This window comes from Anolis carolinensis, chromosome 1 (assembly GCF_035594765.1).
Source record: "Anolis carolinensis isolate JA03-04 chromosome 1, rAnoCar3.1.pri, whole genome shotgun sequence".
Lineage (NCBI taxonomy): Eukaryota > Metazoa > Chordata > Lepidosauria > Squamata > Dactyloidae > Anolis > Anolis carolinensis.
The window spans coordinates 88,077,961-88,099,499 of NC_085841.1; the positions used below are offsets into that span (position 1 = coordinate 88,077,961).

The following is a 21,539-nucleotide window of genomic DNA, read 5'->3' on the forward strand; positions in this document are numbered from 1 at the left end:
GCCCAAGCCAGTGTAATCTAATGACTCTCGGTATGCCCCGTCGACAAATGGAAGAACAGAGCCAAAAAACGGCCATGTGAAGAGGTCCCTACTAACAATGGCAAATAGGAAGTACTGCATCTCAGCAACATGGATCACTATCTCCTTGGTATCATTTTCCAGAGGATTTACTGTGTTAGTCTGTTGCAGCAGGAAAAAAACAACAGTCATGTGACTTCATGAAATAAGGCTGGTGAACTTCGGTCTATAAGATGATGTAACTCTGTAAGGGGTAAAGGACACTTTGGAGAATAACTTCACCAATACTGGTTGAAATACCACAAATAAGTATCCAGTTCTTAACTAACTTTACTTTTGAGAAGTAACACAGATTTTAGCTGAGAATTGTGTCCTATGGGGTACAGAGTTTAAAATACCTTTTTTTGCTTTAGAACAAAAAATGCCTCAATTTTATTGGACAACTCTCATTTTTATCCCTACCTTTTTCAGATAAAGTACAAAAAGAGGGAATGTGCCTAACTCAGTTCTCATCCATCTTTACAAATACAATATAGCCACTCAAGGACAGAGTAGAAACATCTTGCATTGCTGTGTAACCGAACCATTGTACTTTGATGACACTGTAACTAAACTGATCTTTATCCATATATGTGCTGTCCTTGCCATTAGTTCATTACAATGTGAACTTATAAATTTGTGACAACCAAGCAATAAACTGTTCCTTTTGACTAATGAATGAAGGTGGTCAGTGTGTACCCTTAGTGAGGTTAGGGGAAACTCTTTGACCAAAGACAGGAGTAGACTATAATCTTTCTCCAGTGGCTTGAAGGACCCATGCAGTCCCTGCAACCATAGAAGGTATTGAGGTGCACCTGGCATCCCATCTGAACAATCCTGCCAAGAAAACTCCATGTAGGGTCACAATAAGTCAGAAACAACTTGAAGACATGCAAAAACAATAACTAATATTTGAATACTGTAACATTTAGTCTGGTATGAGGAAGCACTATGTCAGGGGCTCTTTGATGTTGCCCCTCATGGGGTTGGTATAATGTTTAATTGGAACCTTATTAGCATGAAATTATTCGGTTTCTTTCAGTTCAGAACTCATCTGAGCTGTGGTATTCGCTATTTATACAAGCCACATTACTAATTAACTCAAATAATATAAACAGAACACAAAATGAACACAAAAAAGAACACAACAACCTTGATGTTGATGTTGTTTCATAAAGAGCTGCTTGTTCTCAACCTCCATGTCTGATGTTATAATAACTTGCAACATTATAAGTCAGATGGATCACAACAGAAATTCTGTTTGATCTTGTGCTAGACAAACATCCCAGACTTAATGGAATTAAGGCCAAAGAAATGTAAGCCAGTTAAAAATGCAAGGAAAATTCACAATTATTCCAGTTTACAACCTAATGTATGGCTTTCCTTGGCACAATATAAAATCATTTGTTTGTTTAAAAAATTAATTACGTGAATTCCAGGCCAATAGGACTGAACTTTAGTTATGAAGGTATACTGAAAAATATAGTGTAATTCCACAAAGATATTTGCTTCAGAATCCTAAGTATTACGTATGATCTCACAGACCTGGGGGAGTTGTTTACGACTTCAGGTCCTACAATGCTCAATGAATACCCTGACTATACGAGCTGTTCTGCAGTGGAACACTCTGCCTCGGAGTGTAGTGGAGGCTCCTTCTTTGAAAGCTTTTATACAGAGACTGGATGGCCATCTGTCAGGGGTACTTTGAATGTGCTTTTCTTGTATGGCAGGAGGTTGGACTAGATGGCTAAGACAGTCCCTTCCAACTCTATGATTCTATGACTATGGCCAAGTTGTTTGCAGATTCTGCAAATTGTAGTCCAAAATGCAGTTTTCTGGATGAGTTCGGCAAGCTCATCTAAGGAGGCTTTTATCATCCATCTTGGACCTAGTTCGGGAGGAATTGATTTCACAGCTACAGAATTCTGATATTGATCACAGACTATTAAGATGGATACTCTCCTTCACCAGTAATCAAGAACAGAAATATTTTCATCCTGATGTATGCAGATGATCTTGTGCTCATCCTCCTCTCTCAGTTGGGTCTTTAAAACCTTTTGAAGGCTTTCAGTACCTATTGCCAAAAAGAATAGTAAAGGTAAAGGTTTCCCCTGACATTAAGTCCAGTCATGTCTGACTCTGGGGGTTGGTGCTCATATCCATTTCTAAGCCGAAGAGCCAGCGTTGTCCGTAGACACCTCCAAGGTCATGTGGCCGGCATGACTGCATGGAGCGCCGTTACCTTCCCGCTGGAGCGGTACCTATTGATCTACTCACATTGGCATGTTTTCGAACTGCTAGGTTGGCAGAAGCTGGAGCAACAGCGGGCGCTCACTCCGCTCCTGGGATTTGAACCTGGGACCTTTCGGTCTGCAAGTTCAGCAGCTCAGTGCTTTAACACACTTCGCCACCGGGGCTCTACCAAAAAGAATATCTGTCAACAAATTACTCCAAGACCAAGGTTATGGTTCTCGGCAACCACTACTCCAGGTAAAAATGGTGTTTAGACCAACATAGCACAAACCCATCTATTCAAATATTTGGGAATTGTTTTTAAGAATCTCTTTCCTGGATATGTCACAGGGAAACAGTGAAACCCTTGCTATAAGTTAAAGGTAAAAGTTTCCCCTGACGTTAAGTCCAGTCATGTCTGACTCTGGGGGTTGGTACTTATCTCCATTTCTAAGTTGAGGAGCTGGTGTTGTCTGTAAACACCTTCAATGTCATGTTGCTGCCATGATTGCATGGAGAGCCGTTACCTTCCCACCAGATTGGTACCTATTGATCTACACAGATTTGCACGTTTTCGAACTGCTAGGTTGGCAGAAGCTGGGGCTAACAACGGGAGCTCACTCCACTCCCTGGATTCAAACCACTGACCTTTCGGTCAGCAAGTTCAGCAGCTCAGTGGTTTAACCTGCTGCGCCATTGGGGGGGGGGGGGAGGCTCCTATAAATAGTTAACTGAGCTAAATATCTGTGAAAGCTTTTAAGTGTTTGCTATTAACCTGTTAATGGATTCAAATTCAGAAACATTTGAAGAACAATATGATTCCCAATCCCAGCTCAATTAAGCCAAACACATCACACTCACCAAATACTACAATTTATCAGAAGTTTGATCAGGGTGACTTTGTTTAGAAATAACCAATTTCATTCACAAAATGACAATCTATCCCTCAAACGGCCAGTACAGTAAAAAACAAAACAAAAACAAAAACAAAAAAAACAGCACAGTTGCATTTTGATGTGGGGACAGGGAGTAAAAATAGTTATCAGCAGAGTGATCCTTGCTTAATAAACTCCATGCCTGCAGCTTCACACGGGCGAGGAGAAAAGGCAGAGGTTATTCTTGAATTGATCAGCATTTCTCAGTCTTTTTTTTACTCTGGAAGGAATCCTTTGAATAATTTTCCAGTCTTAAGGAACCCCTACATAAAAATTACTATACACCCCACCTCCTTTTATTCCTTAAAAACTGCAATCTCTCACAGACTCCCTAGTGACCTCTCCATCAGCTTCATAGCTCCCAGGAACTCTGAGAATTGCTGGTCTTGATTATAAACCAGAAAATGAATAGCTTTTTGGCAGGGATTGGAAGTAATGCATTAAAAGTAAGATCTTTAGCTACTTTGGGGGATGAAATGGCTTAACAATGTTTTTTGTGTGAAATAATGTATCATGCTATAATGTCACTTTTTAGGGTAATAAGTAACATTTGCTCACATCTTCTATAATATTGGTTTGGGAGCAATTACTTGGGGACTTTCCCAATTTTTCTCTTTCTAAGTATATATTGCTTTAAAAAAACCTTTTAAAATAATGTCAGTAATTTGTTACTTGCAGTGCAAAAAATAACATATTAAAAATACTATTCATGATTCTGCATTAACAGGAGAACTAACAAACTGGTCTAGAAGATCATACTTTTACAAAAGGTTATGATTTTCAAATGGTTGTGAATGCAATTTTTCTCCAAAAGGTTATGGAGATTCTGGTTTTCCAAAAGGTTATGATCTCTAAAAAGGTCATGCTTTTCCAAAACTCTTGAGCTGAAAGAACATGATTTCCCCAAAGTCATCCAATCAGTGGGTTTTCATTGCTAAACAGGGACTTAAACTTGGTCTCTCTAAATTGATCTATTGGTTAATATGAGAGACATTCAATGAGATAGGTGTTGTGGCTTTTTAAAAAAAGTTTTTGTTAAAACTTTTAAAAATCTGAGAAATCAGTAGACAATTGAATATTTCTGAAACTTATCTTATTCAAGAAGATAGCTCTTGTAGATTTTTTTAAATGTTGTTTGTAAAAACTTTGAAAATTCCCTCAAAAACCATGGATGAGTGAAATGTTCTGAATCTTGATGGGCTAATGGTGGCAAATGTGTTCTATAATTGTAGCAAGTTTCATACAAATAGCTCTAACAATGAGGGAGAAAGGCACCCCTAAGTTTCTCCATTGGCGCAATTAATTACTTAACAAAAAGTAAGGAATAAGTAGTTAAATCATTATAGTTATGATACAGACCCCGTTCAATTTAGAAGCATTTTTCCCCTACCCCCTAATTTCATAATGAATATTGAAACATTTTTTTCATTGATCACACAGGCTTACTGCAGACTCGATATTTGTGGTTTCATTTACCCATGCTCCACAAAATATCCATCCCTCCCCAAAGAGTTTGTGCATCTTCCCGTTCAATTCTATAATACATTTCTGGCCCAAGGATTGTCAAAATATAGGGTTCAATATAGTATCTGAAACATCAGGTATCCCCTGTGGAAATGGATATAGTACTTGTCTTTTTTTTTTTGAAAAAATGATGTATGTGTTGTTTTCAGTTGGTCAACATGGTGTAAAAAGTCCACCTTAGTTACTGTACTTGTTCTGTACTTGTACCTCTCTTTACCTAAGGACTCTGGTTCCAGAAATAAACAAGAATGGCATCTATTCTGCTCATTACTCAACATGATGAACAAGTTCTATGTACTTCTTTCATTTCTTTTGAATGAGATCAAACACAGGAAAAGTTCAACTGCTCCCTAAAGAGTGACAGTCTTTGCATTCACAGAGTTGCCAAGTAATAATTGCTGCTTTTATAAAGTAAAATGCTGAGTGGGTGAGAAAGGGAAACCCTGCTTCAGCACAAGACCCAAGAAGCACAAGTAAAGTGTTTCTTGCATGCTAGTAAAGAGAAGAATAAAATACACACACTCAGTCCGTCAGAACCTTCTCCCCTCATTTTTCAGTTAAATGTGTGGATATGCATGGATGCATATGTGTGCACGCACACATCCACTCATCCACACTAAGTGAGCTTTGTATCAGGGATAGGAATTATGTAGTCTTCCATTTATTGTGTGACTGAGATTCTCATTATTTCTGACCACTTGTTCTTCATGCCTGTTGCAGATAAAGCCATGCAAGTGAGTGGTTTAAACTACACAGTCTTAAGCCTTTTTGCTTGAAAGTATAACTTAGTAAAACTCTATAGGACTTACTTCTGAAATGACATGGTTTCTATGTGGTAGCTAAATCCAGAACCATACCAAGATATTCTTCTGTCTGAGGCAAAGGAAATATGACATTCTTAATCCATGTACAGGAGCTAATTGAACTGGCCATAGAAACATCAAAACTGGCAGAGTGGTAATTTGAGACTGTATTTGATGACAGCAGGTTATTTTAGGAGTGCAAGATACACAATGCTCTATTTCACAACACCTTGCCATCTTCCTCACCCATGTCAGTGACTCATTCTACCTTATGGCAAGACTACCCTGATGGAGCACATGCTATAATTAAGCTGTATTCAAAAACTTGAGGGGTTTCTAAATCAAATGAATACCCCATAAATGAATAAGGGGGTGAAACCTGATCTATCACATGCCCTTTTCTGAATTAATATAATAGTTCTTATTACTGCTTCCTCTGGGTTCTTCTTCACTGTTCTAGGCAACCAGTAAGTCATGCCAATTTCTACAATATTCCATCCCATGCTCTCTCTGTCATTTGCTGTTCCCATACATTGCAACAGTCACTATTCTATGGCTGCTGAGCATTCTCTATTTTCACTGAGAAGCTTTTGGGAGAATCATCAACTTAGGATTTATTTTCACCTAAAGTGTTATTTTGTACTGCAAGCTTTAGTGTTCACCAGGCTTTACCTCTCTACAGTTAGCCATGGGTTTACTTTACAGATGAGTAAGGCTGTCCAATCCGTTTTCCAAATAAAAGAAGGTCCAGCCCTCTACAGATGCCAGTCTAACAGGCATCATGAAGTCTTTCACACTTGCAAAGAATATGTCCCACAGCCAGGGCCATAGCCAGAACAAAATTTGTGGAGGGGGAATTTGAAACTTTTTTTGCGAATCATGAAGAGTAGTTCCATAACGCAAAATAGTTTAGCAACCTGGCTCCGTTGATAAACTTCAGTGGTCACTCAAGACAGATACACTTCAGTGGACACTCATGGGGATTTGGTTAATCAGTTAAAATTCATGAGTAAACCAGTTCTTTAAAAAAAAAATAAAACCTGAAAAAAGCTTTTCAGAATTTTTTCAGGGGGTGTTTGAACCCCTAACTCCTCCCCCCCCCGGGCTACAGCCCTGCCCACAGCTACGGTTGTCCCATGAGTAGAACTTGGAAAAGTTAATTTTCTTGGATGACAACTGTCAGAATCTCTTCTGGGCAATATCAGGAGTTTAAATCCAAAAAAGGTAAAATTACCAGGCTCTACACAAAACTCCCTGTTCCTCTTCCCAGAAAGGAAACCTATTCATTGGGAGCTGTATTATCTTCACAGACCAGAAGAAGTTTTCCAAAAATTTAAAGGACGTCTATGAAGTTACACCTTACAGTGTAAAAAATAATTTGCAGATAACTATTCTGTGAAAGAACTGGCCTACTTTAAGCCTTAGTATTCTACATGAAGTAGAATACAGGCCCAGATAAGGCTGTTAGAATAATATATAACATGTCCTTCAAAGTGGAAATAACACAAAATGAACTCCGAAAGATATGAACCACATATTCTGAATTAGAATGTTTATATCTTTTATGGCCTGTAATACATGCTCTGTGTTATAGTATTTCTTCTTAGTTGTGTTCATGTGGTAGGATTGATCCTCTGATTCACACTTTAGCTTATTTAGTTTAAATCATCATAACCTTTTAAGCAAACATCAAAAAATAAAATAAATGGACCGTTGTTAAGAATATATATATTTTAAGATCAGGAGTAGCTAGTATTACGGACCTAATTATGTTAAATTTTGGATTTGGTGTGCAAAGTGGCGAATCTGGCAGGGCCTGACATGGGGTATGGGAACCTGTTGTCCCACGCCCTGCATCACCTGACTTGCCCCTTACCCCATCCCACGGGGGTAAGTGCCCACCACCACCTCCCCCCCCCCACTGTTGCCTATGCCATGGCGGCGTATGGTGGTCCCTTCTCACTTTTACCATGGGGCCCTGCTGGAAGTAGATCTATGTCATGGGATGGAAGCCGGTGGGCTCAGTGGCAAAAGTGAAGAGGGGCCATTGTATGATGGGCAATTTTATCCGTTTGATAAAGTCACAAGTCTGTCTACAAATCTCAACCTCCCAATATTCTTTCCCAATTATAGCATTAGAGAAAGAGAAAGTCACTAGGTGCTGTATTTTTTTATTTTCTATTTGAAATTACAACCAGTCCCAAGCCCTTAAGTTGAATCAAGTTTTGAATTTGAGCTTTGGGTTACAATATCTGTGTTCAAAGTTCAAACAAGCAAACAACAATATTATGATTATTACCTTCCCTAAAAGGAAGCAATGTGTATGTGGTTGTTTTATGTAATTTGTTCTGTTACATATGCCTTTAACAGAAGTGATGTGATGAAATACAGGGTGGTTCATCATTGTTAACTTGTTTATTAATCCATATCATACCTGGTCATGAATAATTAGCTTTAAAAAACAATCACACATAAATATAGTTCCAGAGACCAAAAACACTTAGTTGCTGTTAGACTTGCATTTTTTAAAGTAATCCACTAGCTTCTATTTCTCAAACCTACTGAACACTTTTTTTTTAAGTATGGTTGCTGTGAGCCACTAGCCTGTAAAAGAAAACATGTTTTTTTCCATCCTTGATGTCACCACAATATATACAGCACAGCATGGGAGAGCCATATAGACCTGCCAATTAGATGAGATGGAGAAGACCTCTCTCCAGTAGGACATAACAGAGGCCAAGGGGCCTCCTTCTTTTGAAGAGTAAAGAAAAGACAAGGAGGAGTTTTGTAGAGCTCAGTCTAATGGTGTAACAACTTTGGAGCTGGCAGAAAACCTTGCTGTTATAATAATATAATAATAACTTTATTTTTGTATCCCACCTCCATCTCCCTGGAGGGACTCGGGGCGGCTTACATGGGGCAAAGCCCGACAACACAGTTAAAAAGTAATTACATAAAAATGCAATTGCAAATGCAATTCACCATGTAAACAGAATAAAACAATAATATCACAACAACAATAAAAGCATCAACCAGCAACCAATTGCAGTCTCTGTTGCATTCGTGGGCGTGTGGACTACTTGCAGCAATAAAGGATAGGCTGATAAAGTGCATAATCATATGGTAGCAGATAAGGGCAATGATAAAGTTAAAGGATAGATTTTTTTTGGTCCCATTTGGGGCTGATTATCTGAAGGGCTGTCTATTCAAAGGCACAACGGAACATCCTTGTCTTTAATTCTTTCCAGAAAGTGGACAGGGAGGGTGCTAGCCTAATCTCCCTGGGGAGGGAGTTTCAGAGTTGGGGGGCCATGGCTGAGAAGGCCCTCTCTCTCATCCCTACCAATCGTACCTGGGATGAAGGTGGAAGCGAGAGTAGGGCCTCCGCAGAAGATCTTAGTGATCGTGCAGGTTCATAGGGTCACAAAGATAGGCAGGTCCCTGAACTGTTTAGAGCTCTATAGGTAATGATCTGCACCTTGAATTGGGATCAGAAAGTTATCACCAGTCAGTGGAGCTGCTTAAACAGGGAGGGGGGGGGTCGACCGCTCCCTGTAAGTTGCTCCAGTTAGTAACCTAGCCACCGACCTTGTACCAGCTGCAGTTTCCGGGCCGTCTTCAAGGGCAGCCACATGTAGAGTGCATTACCTTGAGGTAATTAAGGCGTGGATCACCATAGTCAAGTCAGATTTCTTGAGGCACAGTCGCAGTTGGCTCACCAGTTTTAACTGTGCGAACGCCCTCTCGGCCACCGCCAATACCTGAGTATCAAGTGTCAGCAACAAGTCCAGGAGGACTCCCAGACTGCAGACCTGTGTTTTCAGGGGGAGTGTGACCCCCATCAAGCACAGGTTGCCACCCTATCCCCTGATCGGCCGAGCGACTGACATGGAGGACCTCTGTCTTGTCAGGATTAAGCTTCAGCTTGTAGGTCCTCATTCAACCTATCACAGCAGCCAGGCACTGGTCCAGGATCTGAGGGGCTTCATTGGAGATAGGTGGAAAGGAGTAGTAGAGTTGCGTGTCATCTGCATAAAGATGGCACCGAACTCCAAAACTCAGGATGACCTCTCCCAGCTGTTTCCTGTAGATGTTAGATGTAGATGACTCCACAGGTAAAAGGCCAGGGGTCCAAGCAGGTGTCCCCCAGCTTCACCAACTGGGTGAACCTCCCCCATTCCAGAGAGTCACCCCAGAGGGATACCATGATTAATGGTATTGAAAGCCGCTGAGCTGTCCAGGAGAACCAACAAGGACACACTCCCCTTGTCAAGTTCCCTGCGGAGGTCATCTACCAAGGCAACCAAAGCCGTCTCGGCAACGTGACCAGGCCTAGCTGAAATGGGTCCAGATAATTGGTTTCATCCAAGAATCCCTGGAGCTGAGAAGCAACCACCCGCCCCAGAACCTTGCCCCAAAAGGGAAGGTTTGAGATTGGTCGATAGTTAATCAGAATTGAGGAATCAAGGGATGGTTGTTCCTTTCTTCATCTTGCTGGATATTCTGTAAATGGCCTGGCATGGCATTTCTATTCTACAACTCTTTTCTTTGCAATCTACTAACTCTGAAATCACTTGCTGACTGTAGCAAAGGATATGAGAGTTGGACTCTAAGGCCTATGGGGCCCCTTCTAACTCTGTGATTATGTGATTAAAGATACACAGTTAAATCAGTCTGAAATACATTTAAAATATAACTAAACTTGAGTTAAGAGTCAAAAGGTTTTGCTATCCAACATCAAGGGGCCAACCAAACCGCCTGTGGCAAGGAGTTCCACAGCATGGGTTGACTATGTAAGAAAGGAGTAACCATTGGCAATGACTAGCTTTAGAACAAGCCAGGACTTTAATCACAGTTTCAAGTTGATTTAAAATTTTGCCATTTCCCAGAGCTGGCCATCATAGTTTTCAAAAATAATTGACACCTGTTTCTTGAATAAATTATGAATCACTATAAATAGATTTTACTGCTAACAGAAAACTAAGGTTTAGGACTCACATCTAATCCTTAAATTCATTTTTACAATTATATTCTGTTAATTTTAATGGAATTTGTCACAAAGTAACATTAGCTTTGCATTTTATGATGTTTTATTTATTTCACAGGTACATCAGTGCTATTTCAGTAGGTAGATATGTTTAAACAACTACAGACGCAAATATGTGAGTATCAGTTTTGCTTATACCTATTGGTGTTTAGGGCAAAAAAGTTCCTTCAGATTTTAATCATTTACAAAATCTTAGGGTGCTGTAGAACCAAACATAAATACCAAGCTTGTATCATCGTTGCTTTAAATTTTAAAGGACAGTTTTCATTCCTTACTTGCTAGGAGTTATTTTCAACTTATGTTAAGTATAAGTTACTGGCAGTAAAAGTGTGAATATAGCTGACTCATAATTTCAAATTGCAGCTTTCTAATGTATCCACTTTATTTTAAAAGAAAGAATGTAAAGTGGAAAAAAGGAGATTAAATATTTTGAAGTTACAATTCTGAAAAACAACAGTTTATTATTTCAAAATAAGTCTGAAAAAGTCTGGGAAGAAATTAAAGGACTTTGAATAATGTAGAAAGCTAAATTTATCAGTTGTAGATAGAATTGCAGCAATAAAACCAAATATTTTGAAAAGGGTTTTATAGTCATCCCTCTAAATTTGCAGGTTTGATTTTTGCAGATTTGATTAAAATGCTTTTTTGAGAAATCTCTAGGTCCTCTGGGGTGACTATATGGTCAACTTCTGCCAAAAGTCAGAAGTTATCTATTATTACTAATATTATTTATTTATTTACAACATTTCCATCCCGCCTTTCTCTACCCTGAAGGAGACTCAGAAAGTAAATATATTTATTTATACAAGCGGCTTGACATAAAATAAATAATATATAATTTAAAATATATAAAAATGCAAACGTTAAAATAGAATTAAACACAAGCAGCAATAAAAAATTCAGGTAAAATCTAGCTAAACTGTTAAAAACCACAGCACCTCCTGACTAGATCTTAGACACTGTCATCTTCCCTCTTCTTGAAGAGCCTGTCTGAATAAAAAGATTTTAGCCTGTCGCTGGAAGGACAAAAGGGAGGGGGCCATTCTGGCTTCCCTGGGAAGAAGGGAGTCCACTGAGAAAGCCTGTTCTCTCATTCCCACCAACCGAGCTTGAGATGTAGGTGAGACTGAGAGAAGGGCCTCTCCTGAAGATCTCAGTGCCTGGGCAGGTTTGTACAGATCAGTCAAATAGCCTGGACCTGAACTGTCTAGGGCCTTAAAGGTCATAACAAGCACTTTGAATTGTGCCCAGTAACAGACTGGCAGCCAGTGGAGCTGCTTCAACAAGGGAGTTGTCCACTCCCTGCAGCCAGTCCCAGTGAGCAACCTAGCTGTAGCTCTTTGAACCAGCTGAAGCTTTTGAGCACTCTTCAGAGGCAGCCCCACATAGAGCGTGTTAGAGTAATCCAGGCGGGATGTAACTAAGGCACTGTGGCCAGATCTGGCTTCTCAAGGTACAGGCACAGTTGGTGCACAAGTTTAAACTGATACCTAGGTCTCCAGGTTCAGCTCTGAGACCAGGAGGACCCCCAAATGGCAGACTTGTGTCTTCAGAGGGAGTGTGACCCCATCTGTGTTTCAGTTGTATGTTTGTTTTCCTTTTTGTCTTCCTGGTTTGCTTTTTTCTTTCTTTTCTTTCATCTTCTTTAAACATACATAATTTTGATAGTATATTAGATTGCTTGTTAAAAACCAATCCATCAAGAAAATAAGAAACAGAAGTTAATTCTAACAATTTAGCCCTATAGACCTGTAGGATTATTTAAGAGCTCGGGTTCTTTAAATGGTCACCAAACATTTAATTTTCCACTTATATCCCACCTACTAGCTTCCCCCACAGACATAATTTCAGCAGCATTTCTATGTCTTTCTTCATACAACTTTGTGCTTTAAAAAGCCATGTGAAATGCAAAAATTAAACAGATGAAACTTCTCTTGCTGTGTGTTTTTTTGACAAGGAAATGTTAAGAGATAACAAAAGCAAAAGAGAAGAACCAAAGGGAAAAACAGGAAATCATAATTTATTGTTGAAGGCTTTCATGACTGGAATTACTGGAGTGTTGTGTGGCTTCTGGATTGTATGGCCGTGTTCTAGCAGCATTTCCTCCTGATGTTTTGCCTGCATCTGTTGCTGGCATCTTCCTCTGAAGATGCCAACCACGAATGCAGGCGAAACGTCAGGAGAAAATGCTGTTAGAAAAAGGACATACAGCCTGGAAACCACACCACACTCCAAATCATAATTTGTTTTTTTATAGAATATAGAAAAGTAATCAATTCAACAAGAGCAAGTGTGGTGTAGTTGTTTGAAAGTTAGATAGCAACTCCGGAAACCAGGATTCAAATTACTTCTCAGTCATGGAGACAAATCAATTGCTCTTAGCCTCAGAGGAAGCCAAAAGCAAATCCTCTCTTAACCGATCCTGACAAGAAAACCTTGTGTTCACTTTACCTTAGGGTCATCAGAAATTGGGAATGACTTAAAGGCACACAACAACAAAACAAATTAACAGAAGTGTAACACATTTAATATGCACTTATAATAATTAAAGTTTAAAATGACTGGTGGAAGAAAAATTCAGTGTTATTATGCCAACATGGTAGAACAGGGCTATAGAAACAACAGGTTTCTATAAAGGTCATATATATGTCTTAGATTGTTCCATGTATCAGAATGGTCACTGGAATCATAGAACCACAGAGTTGAAAATGAGAACAATATACATGACTAAAAATATAACTAACGACTAAAGTACTACTGAAAGATGGTCATCCAACCTGCTTAAAGATCTCCAAAGAAGGAGAGTCTACCACCCTCTTAGAAACGCTATTTCACCATTGAAGTTGTTCTTTGAGTTACAAAGTTTTGTATTATGTTTAGGTGGAATTTTGTCATTCAAATTCATTGGTTTGTGTTTTAGTCTCTGGCACAGCAGAAAACAAGCTTTCTTCATCTTCTACTGAACATCACTTCACATATTCAAATATGGCTATTAGATCACCACTCAATTATATCTTTACCTAGATAAATGCCCCTAGTTTCCTAAGTCATTTTTCACAGGGCATGACTGCCAGACCATTTGTCATATTCATTTTTCTGCATAGATAAAATTGTTGTTGCTATGTACCTACAAATCATGTCTGACTGATGACAACTCTAAGGCTAGGGTTTTCTTGCTAAGGGGGCTTTTTCCTTTACCCTCACCTGAGGCTGAGAGAGAGAGATTTCCCCAAGGTCACAAAACAGGTTTCCATGGTCGAGCAGGGATTTGAACCAGTTCCTTAGAGTTCTAGTCCACTGTTCCTTGGCTACAATCTTTTCATGAAACAATGTAAACTAAAGAGACCAGGTCCAATATCCAGCTGTAGGCTTAATAACGAAATTGTGCCTTTAAATTATAGATTTTCCAAAGGAAAGTAATCTTCTTTTATGAAAGTTCTTCAACAAGTGCAAACAGACGGCAGTTCTTTCTGGAAACTCATTAACTTGTGACAAATTTAATTAGTTTATAGGGTGGTTGCTATTTTACCACTCCGATCATTTCAAATTAATTTGTTTAAGGAAGCCGCAAAGTTTAATTGAAAAGTTCTGGGCCACGTGAAACACATTGAAAAATTATCACACTTTCTTATCATGTAATATTATCTCTGCTAAAATTAATTAAGATACAAATTATGCCATAATTAAAGGATATTAAAGTTACCGCTTCCCAACTTCTCTGAACCATGTGAGAAAAGCATTTGTTCAAATATGGGTTTTTTTTTCAAAATGCTGACCATCAAAGAAAGACAAGTCTCCTCTAAATAATCATAGAACTTTATTAATGGTCAAAACACTCTGCAATTTTATGTTACTTCTTATGAGAGACTGGAAATTTTGCAATACATTTATGTAGTCATGTCTTTTGTGCGATGCTTGAAGTCTGGGAATCCTTCCTGCATAAAGCATTTCATAGTGAGCGATGAAAGAACAGGATAAAGTTGTATTTATGCAAAGATGCCCAAGAAGGTCTTAGATTTAAAACAACCACCATTCAAGTTTATCAGTAAGATTCACACAGAAGGGTTCTTGAGGAGCAAGTTGTCCCACAACTATGACTTGCACTATTGTTAAAGATTAAACACATCTTTCTCCTCCTCCCCTGGAAAATGTGCCAATTTTCTGCCAGTGGCTTCTTTGTATCAACATTAAAGGGATGCTGCTTTGAAAGTCACCAATGACCATGTTTAAAGACAAGGTTACAAATCTCGGGATTACTTTTCCTTTGTGCACTGGATTCTCCAGCACTTCAAAATGACATGATCTTTGCCTTTTCCTCCGCCTCTTTTGCTGCTGGGATTAGTGTCAACTTGGAATATTTTTTCAAGCCAAGTTACAAATCATCATCAGAAAATCCTTGGGCATCCAAAAATCATGGAGTTATCTCTCTTTCCCCCTAGCAAGGCTAGTATCTTATGAATCCTGAAACACTTCCCCCTTCTCACTGAAAAAGCTTTAAACAAGGTTTAGCACAATAACTTTAGAGTGCTTCCTTAAGAGTATCTTTTGGGATGGGCATTGAATGTGCTAACATCTTTAAACTCCAAAAGGATTGTGGCAATATTTTAGGTGATCTCTTCCTATCAAAATGACAAGAGATCATTGGATAATACAATCCACAAGAAGAATGGCCTTCACAGCTGTCTGGAGTTCCTATCCAGGTATTATAGCCACCACTAAATCATAGTCAGTGGTGAGAGATTGCCACCTGCATAAAAACAAGTTTAAGATTACTTTTTCGATGTTTCGCACACTGAGTGTGTACTCACATCCATGCACGTACATGCCAAGAATATTAAATAAAAGTCTTATATAATGTAAAACAAAGCGATGTCAATTACCAGCAAGAACCGGTCAGCATATAATGTCACTTTATACATTTCCTTGCAAAGAGTATAAATGCAGAAAGTCTCTATCATCTAGGACATATTTTTCTCGATGAAATCCTAGGACACTTCCACTCAATGTTGACAGTAATTAGCTAAATGGGCAAGTGATCTAACTCAGTGTAAGGCAGTTTCCTATACATTTATAATACGGAGTTCAGTATCCCAGAGGAGGAACTGTCCTGAAAGCAGAATGTATATACAATCAGTCCTCTACACTTTTTGTGTGTGTGTGTGTGTGTGGACAAATCACAAATAAAAACACACACTTTTTTCAGCTGAGAAAAGTTTTAAGGAAGTTGATCTTAAGAGTTCTACTAGAGGACCTAGAGATTTCAAGAGATACAGTTTTAATCTAATTTGCAAATAATCCATAAAAGTGAAACATGCAGATTCAAAATATTTTGACCTCATGTGTCAGAACAAATACATTGAACAGTTTCCTTCTCACTGAGTGAGATTACCAGAATTGTTACACAATTTTTAAACTTTGAGTAATCTTTCTTGAACTGTTTGTGCAAAACCTCAAAGTTTTATACTACTGTCCGTGTATAAACTAAACAGTAGATGCTACAATTTTTCTGCACAAACCAGACTGTTTTCTGCGCACAATGACATTTATTAAAAGAAGATATGAAATGAAAACAAAATGCATGGCAAACATCCTATTAAGGTGTTTCAGTCTGCCAAGACACTGTTTCTCAATGTGGACGAGATTAGCAGTTCTTCTTAATGTCCCTGATGGATATATTTTCTTTATGTCATGTGCCCTTAATAGTGGTATAATTTCCTGCTCTAATGTAAAAGTTGGATTCTTCCCCATACCACATGTACCCGTCTGGAGGCATTCATCATATATCTCTGTGACCTCTGTAGAGCTATTTTTGGACCTTATAACTGATCATGTGAATGGAGCTTTCTGGAAAACAGAATTCAAAAAGTGCCTTTTCCAAACACTTCATTTTATGGAGTACTGTGCAAGAATTTTCCAAAAGAAAAATCAACATGAGATAAATTTGTGAAGTATTCTCTAACATTCAGGTCCTCCTCCTGCATTAGCCTTATAAGGGAACATTTGTGAAATAAACATAAGAGTGTACTTAAATAAATGAATGAGGCAACATATAAGTGTCTCATAATTTAAAATCTTCATCTTGTCTGACTTGGTGCTTTCCACTTGTATTGGACCCCATCACCTTTAGCCAAAGCTGAAACAGACATGTGCTTAAAGTAAAAACTGTTGGTAGCAACAGGTTTTCTAGTGTGAAGAGCTCTCCACATTCATGTACTCTTGAAACTTGAAAAGGCACACTTTGGACACACTTCATAACTCCAAGGGGCAGATGAGTGGATTCCTTATTTGGTCTAGACTTTCCAAGTGAGAGGAATGGATTCTTGTGACAGTGTTATTTTCCCTTCTTCCCTCCTCTCTCAGAGTTGCCTCTGAATCACACTGATGCTGAAAAAGGTGTAATGTGTAAAATATGTTTCTATGCCAACACAATACAAAATACATACGATTTCTCCTCCAAATTATTAAATATCTCTACTTGAGCTTCTCTCCATATGAATACAGCTTTCTGTTCAGGATAAAAGAGTAATCGTTAACCAAGCACTAAATTACCCCAACTGCCTCTTAGCAGGTTTTTTGTTTTTTGCTGAAACAAAGCAATGTTACTGGCAATACAATGTGGATGTTAAAAGTGCTCCATTTTAGGACAAGGATGAGGCACCACTGCAAATGATTCAATTATTCATATTTCTATTTAATGAGAATATATTCCCCTTTGAATGTTCTTGAATAGCAATGACTTAGCCAAATGTTAAAATGCAAAAAAGGTGAAATCTCTTCCCTTCATTCAGCCTTCAATACACCTTTGGGGAATCTGAATTTGTGTTATGTACATTGCGTCGAGCGACCTTGCATTATTGAAGTAACAGAATATGACATTACTTTTGATAAACAGGTTTATTGAAGAGGATCAATTCCATTTTTCTGTCCCAGAATGCAACCCTACACATGGACTATGGCCATTAACTGTGAAGCTAAAGCAGTTTCCCCATGTGCAATATTGTAGCCTACATGACAAAAACATATAAATTCATTGCTATATTAGGAGCTGTGGTGGTACAATGGGTTAAACCCTCGTGCCAGCTGAACTGCTGACCTGAAGGTTGGATTGCTGACCTGAAGGTTGCCAGTTCAAATCTACCAGACAGGGTGAGCTCTCATCTGTCAGCTTTAGTTTGCAGAGACATGAGAGAAGCCTCCCAGCAGGATGGTAACATATCCAGGCACCCCCTGGGCAATGTCTCTGTAGACAGCTAATTCTCTCACAGCAGAAGTGACTTGCAATATGTTCTTAAGTCGCTTCTGACTTGCATTTTTTTTACTATATTTGGTTGTGGGGTTTTCAAAGAAAGGCAAAAGTGCAGAAAGAGATACACTGAAGGACGTGGATCAAATCCTGCATCACTTCTGTTTACTTGCAGAACTTTCAAGAACTTCATTTTCACCAGAATTTTACTACCTTTAGTGGCACTTGAGAATCCATTTCACAACAGGTAGGTTATGTTTAGAAAGTTAGCAAGGTGTAATGGTTTGGGTACAACTCTGGAGAAAGGGGTCAAATCCCAACTCAGCCATGAAAACCCACTGGGAGACCTGATACAAGTTCATCTTTAGAAGATGGCAAAGGTAAACTCCCTTGGGTTAAACAAATCTTGCCAGGAAACTTCATCTTAGTGTCAACCACAAGTCTGAAATGCCTTGAAGGCACACAACAAAGTTTATTTATAACCTCCATAAACACACACACAAATCATTATTTTACATGAACACAGTAGGGGTGCAAGTCAATAAACAACCCCCGCCCTCCATGCTTGAACAGGAAAAACTCCACACTTTTGACTCACCATATGGACCGAATTCTGCATAAAGTGGCCAGACGTTGTAAATGTTAATTACAGACTACTGAACTCTTCGTTGAGAGGTTACCTGAGCATGCCACTCTCCTCACAGCCATCTGTTGGATTAATTAACAATCTCGGGCTGTAATTCCAATGTGATTTAATGACTGGCTTTCCTCACAAATCCTGTGATAAGGGGGGGGGGGAGTATCCTCTCCCCTTTGATAGTTTCCATCTGTCTGCTCTTCCCTACAAACATTCAGCAAAGCAACTGTTCTCTCTCTCTGTGTGTGTAAGCTAGTGTAAAACCTAAATAGACAGAGCGGAGTTCCTTTCAAAATAGCCACAACCATCCCCATTTCCATGTCTGAAGCAGGAAGGCTGAAGAATGGAACAAAAGAGGGTGTAGCAGCCGCAGAGAGGCCAGGGGTCCTCTTTTTGGGGGGGGGGGGGCAAGGGGTGCCTGATTTGGGGGAAAGACAGCCTTTTTCTAACTGAAACCCATGGCAACGATCCTTTTCGTGACCCTTTTCGTGACAAGTCCTAGTATGTGCTATGCCTCCCTATATAGACACTGAAGAACAAAGAGTTGCGTTTCTCAGCTGCTGGGATTCCCAAAGAGCGCGGCGGTGAAGGAAGGCAACATGCATTTATTTCCTTGAGGGAAAGGGGGGGGGGGGGGGGGGGAGGCGACGACAAAGAAAGGCTAGTGCAAGTGGGCTTCTCTCTCTCTCTCTCTCTCCGAATTACCTGGAGCAGGTGATGCCCTCCTCCTCCTCCTCCGCCTCTGGAGCGTCTCCCTCTCGCTCTCTGCTCTCGCTCAGCCGCGTTTCTCCTTCGCCCTCCTCCTTCGGAGCGGGGCTCTGGCAGGAGAAAGAGCCATGAGGGGGAAGAAGGGAGGAAGGGAGGAGGCAGAAGCCCAGCCACAGCGCCTGGGCAGAACCACGGGGAAGGAAGGAAAGAGGGAAGGTGGGGAAGAGGGTCGGGCTTCCTGGCTTCAGCCGAAGTCCTGCCGCGCCGCCCCCTCCGCCAGATGTTGCCGCCCCCAGCGGGCTCTTCTCCAAGACAGCGGTGCCATTGGGGCGGGGGAGCCTCTCCCTCTCCGCCCGCCCCCTCCCCAGGGGCGGGGACACGGGCCCCTCCTCGCCACTGCCTTCAGGGAGGCGCCTCCGACACGCTCGCTCCCGGGAAAGTTTGCCCGGGGATCCCGGAGAGCAGCCTTCAGAGCTCCCCCAACCCTTGTGAGAAATATGTACCCTCCCGCTTGGTTACAAGACCATTGGCCGAGGGCGGAACCATTACAAGACCATTGGCCGAGGGGGGGGGGGGGTCGCACAGGGGGAGTGAAAGGCAGCCCGCCCTTTTTGGCCGCCTTCCACGCTCAGCCGCGACCCGTTTCCTTCGTGCGTGGTCTAACTTGCCCAAAGTGTCCTCGAGGCAGAGACATTTCCCAGGCAGGTTAAAGTGACCCAAGAAGGTCAGAACCTCCTAAAATACAGACGGTGTCACCCACAGAAGTCTTCTCACTCGCCAAGCTTCCCCCCGCCCCTCCTTCCCTCAGGCTTCGGAGAAGGAAAGGCGCGCCTCTCCCTCTCTCTCTCTCAGGGATCTCCAGTGACGTGGAAGCGCCTCTTGAGACGCAGTGGTTTCCTGAAGAAGGCGAGGGGCGCTGCCAGGACCATAGCCAGAAAAAAAATTCGAGGGAGGGGGTTGAAACTTTTTAAAGCGAATTATGAAAAGTAGTTCCATAACGCAAAATAATTTAGAAATCAGGCTCCCTCGATAAACTTCAGTGGACACTCAAGACAGATAAACTTCAGTGGACACTCATGGAGATTTGGTTAACCAGTTAAAGTTATAATAATAATAATAATAATATAATTTTATTTTATACCCCAGGGCGGCTTACATGGGGCCAAGCCCAGGCAACAAGCAATATAAAACTCAACAATAAAGTTCTTGAGTAAACCAGGGTGGTTTGAACCCCTAACCCCCCCCCCCCCCCCGTCATTGCCTACAGCCCTGGGCGCTGCACCCGGCCAGCTTCTCTGATTCATACGTTTCAAGGAGAACTTTCCCTTTGAGCAGCTCCAGGTCCTTTCAAACCCGCCTCAGGTAAATGTGTGGAGGTAGGAATCACCACCGAAGGGGAAAAGGGAACCGCTGGGTTCTTCACCGCTTTGTAAAGGAAGAGCAGCCCTCCCCAAGGGGCCACGATGGGAATGAGGACACCCACCCCACCTCGCCCCTGCAGAGGCCGCCGAAAACGCCCCACTGGGTCTCAAGGGGCGCAAAGTTTGTTTGTTGAAAATATTTACCCCCCCCCCCCCCCATACTGTCAACCACAGAGGCTCCCAGAACATCTTACACATTGTGTTGTTGAAGGCTTTCATGGTCGGAATCACTGGGTTGCTGTGAGTTTTCCGGGCGGTATGGCCATGTTCCAGAAGCATTCTTTCCTGGCGTTTCACCTACATCTATGGCAGGCATCATCAGAGGCTGGAATCCACATGCATGTGAACAATTTCAACAGAAAGGAGGAAACCGTGAAAATGATCAAAATCTGACTACCCGTATTTAAAAAACTCTAAAATCAGAGCAGTAAATAAAGAACACTACTCAGAAAACAGAGGAAACCCAGACATGAATCAATCAGAGCCAGCTAACATCTCCCAACAAAGGATTTCCCCAGGCAGGAAGCTGCCAGACCTTGAAGCTGAAAGGAAATTCAATGCTTATCAAGGTGGCCAGTTGAAACATCCACAGCTGCCACGACAAGAGTTCTTTCTCCCACCCTGGACTTTCCACAGATATAGAAACCCCACTTGGCTAGTTTCCAACAGACTTCACAACCTCTGAGGATGCCTGCTGCCATAGATGCATGAGAATCATCAGGAGAGAATGCTTTTGGAACATGGCCATACAGCCCAGAAAGCTCACAGCAACACAATCTTACACATTGTTGACAATTCCCAGCCCCCAGGCTCACAATCTGAGTTAAGACATGAAGGATATGACTGTTTCTGTCCTTTTCCTTTTCCTTCTGGTCTGTCCTTAACTGTTTGAATAATTTCATCCATGGTGCACCGAGGCTTCCCTTTCTTCC

General features: G+C 40.8%; 1 protein-coding gene across 3 annotated transcripts in view; it reads right to left on the minus strand.

The window, feature by feature from the left end:
• The window catches only part of tmem200a (transmembrane protein 200A), a 68,479-nt gene extending 48,794 nt beyond the window's left edge, over nt 1–19,685 (minus strand). For 2 of the 3 annotated variants that reach the window (XM_062978761.1, XM_008118103.3), the window contains exon 1: nt 19,184–19,685. The gene's annotated coding sequence lies outside the window, so the exon portion shown is untranslated. The remainder of the gene's footprint in view (nt 1–19,183) is intronic. The other variant, XM_008118101.3, reaches the window with a different exon arrangement.
• Nucleotides 19,686–21,539: the final 1,854 nt, after the last annotated feature.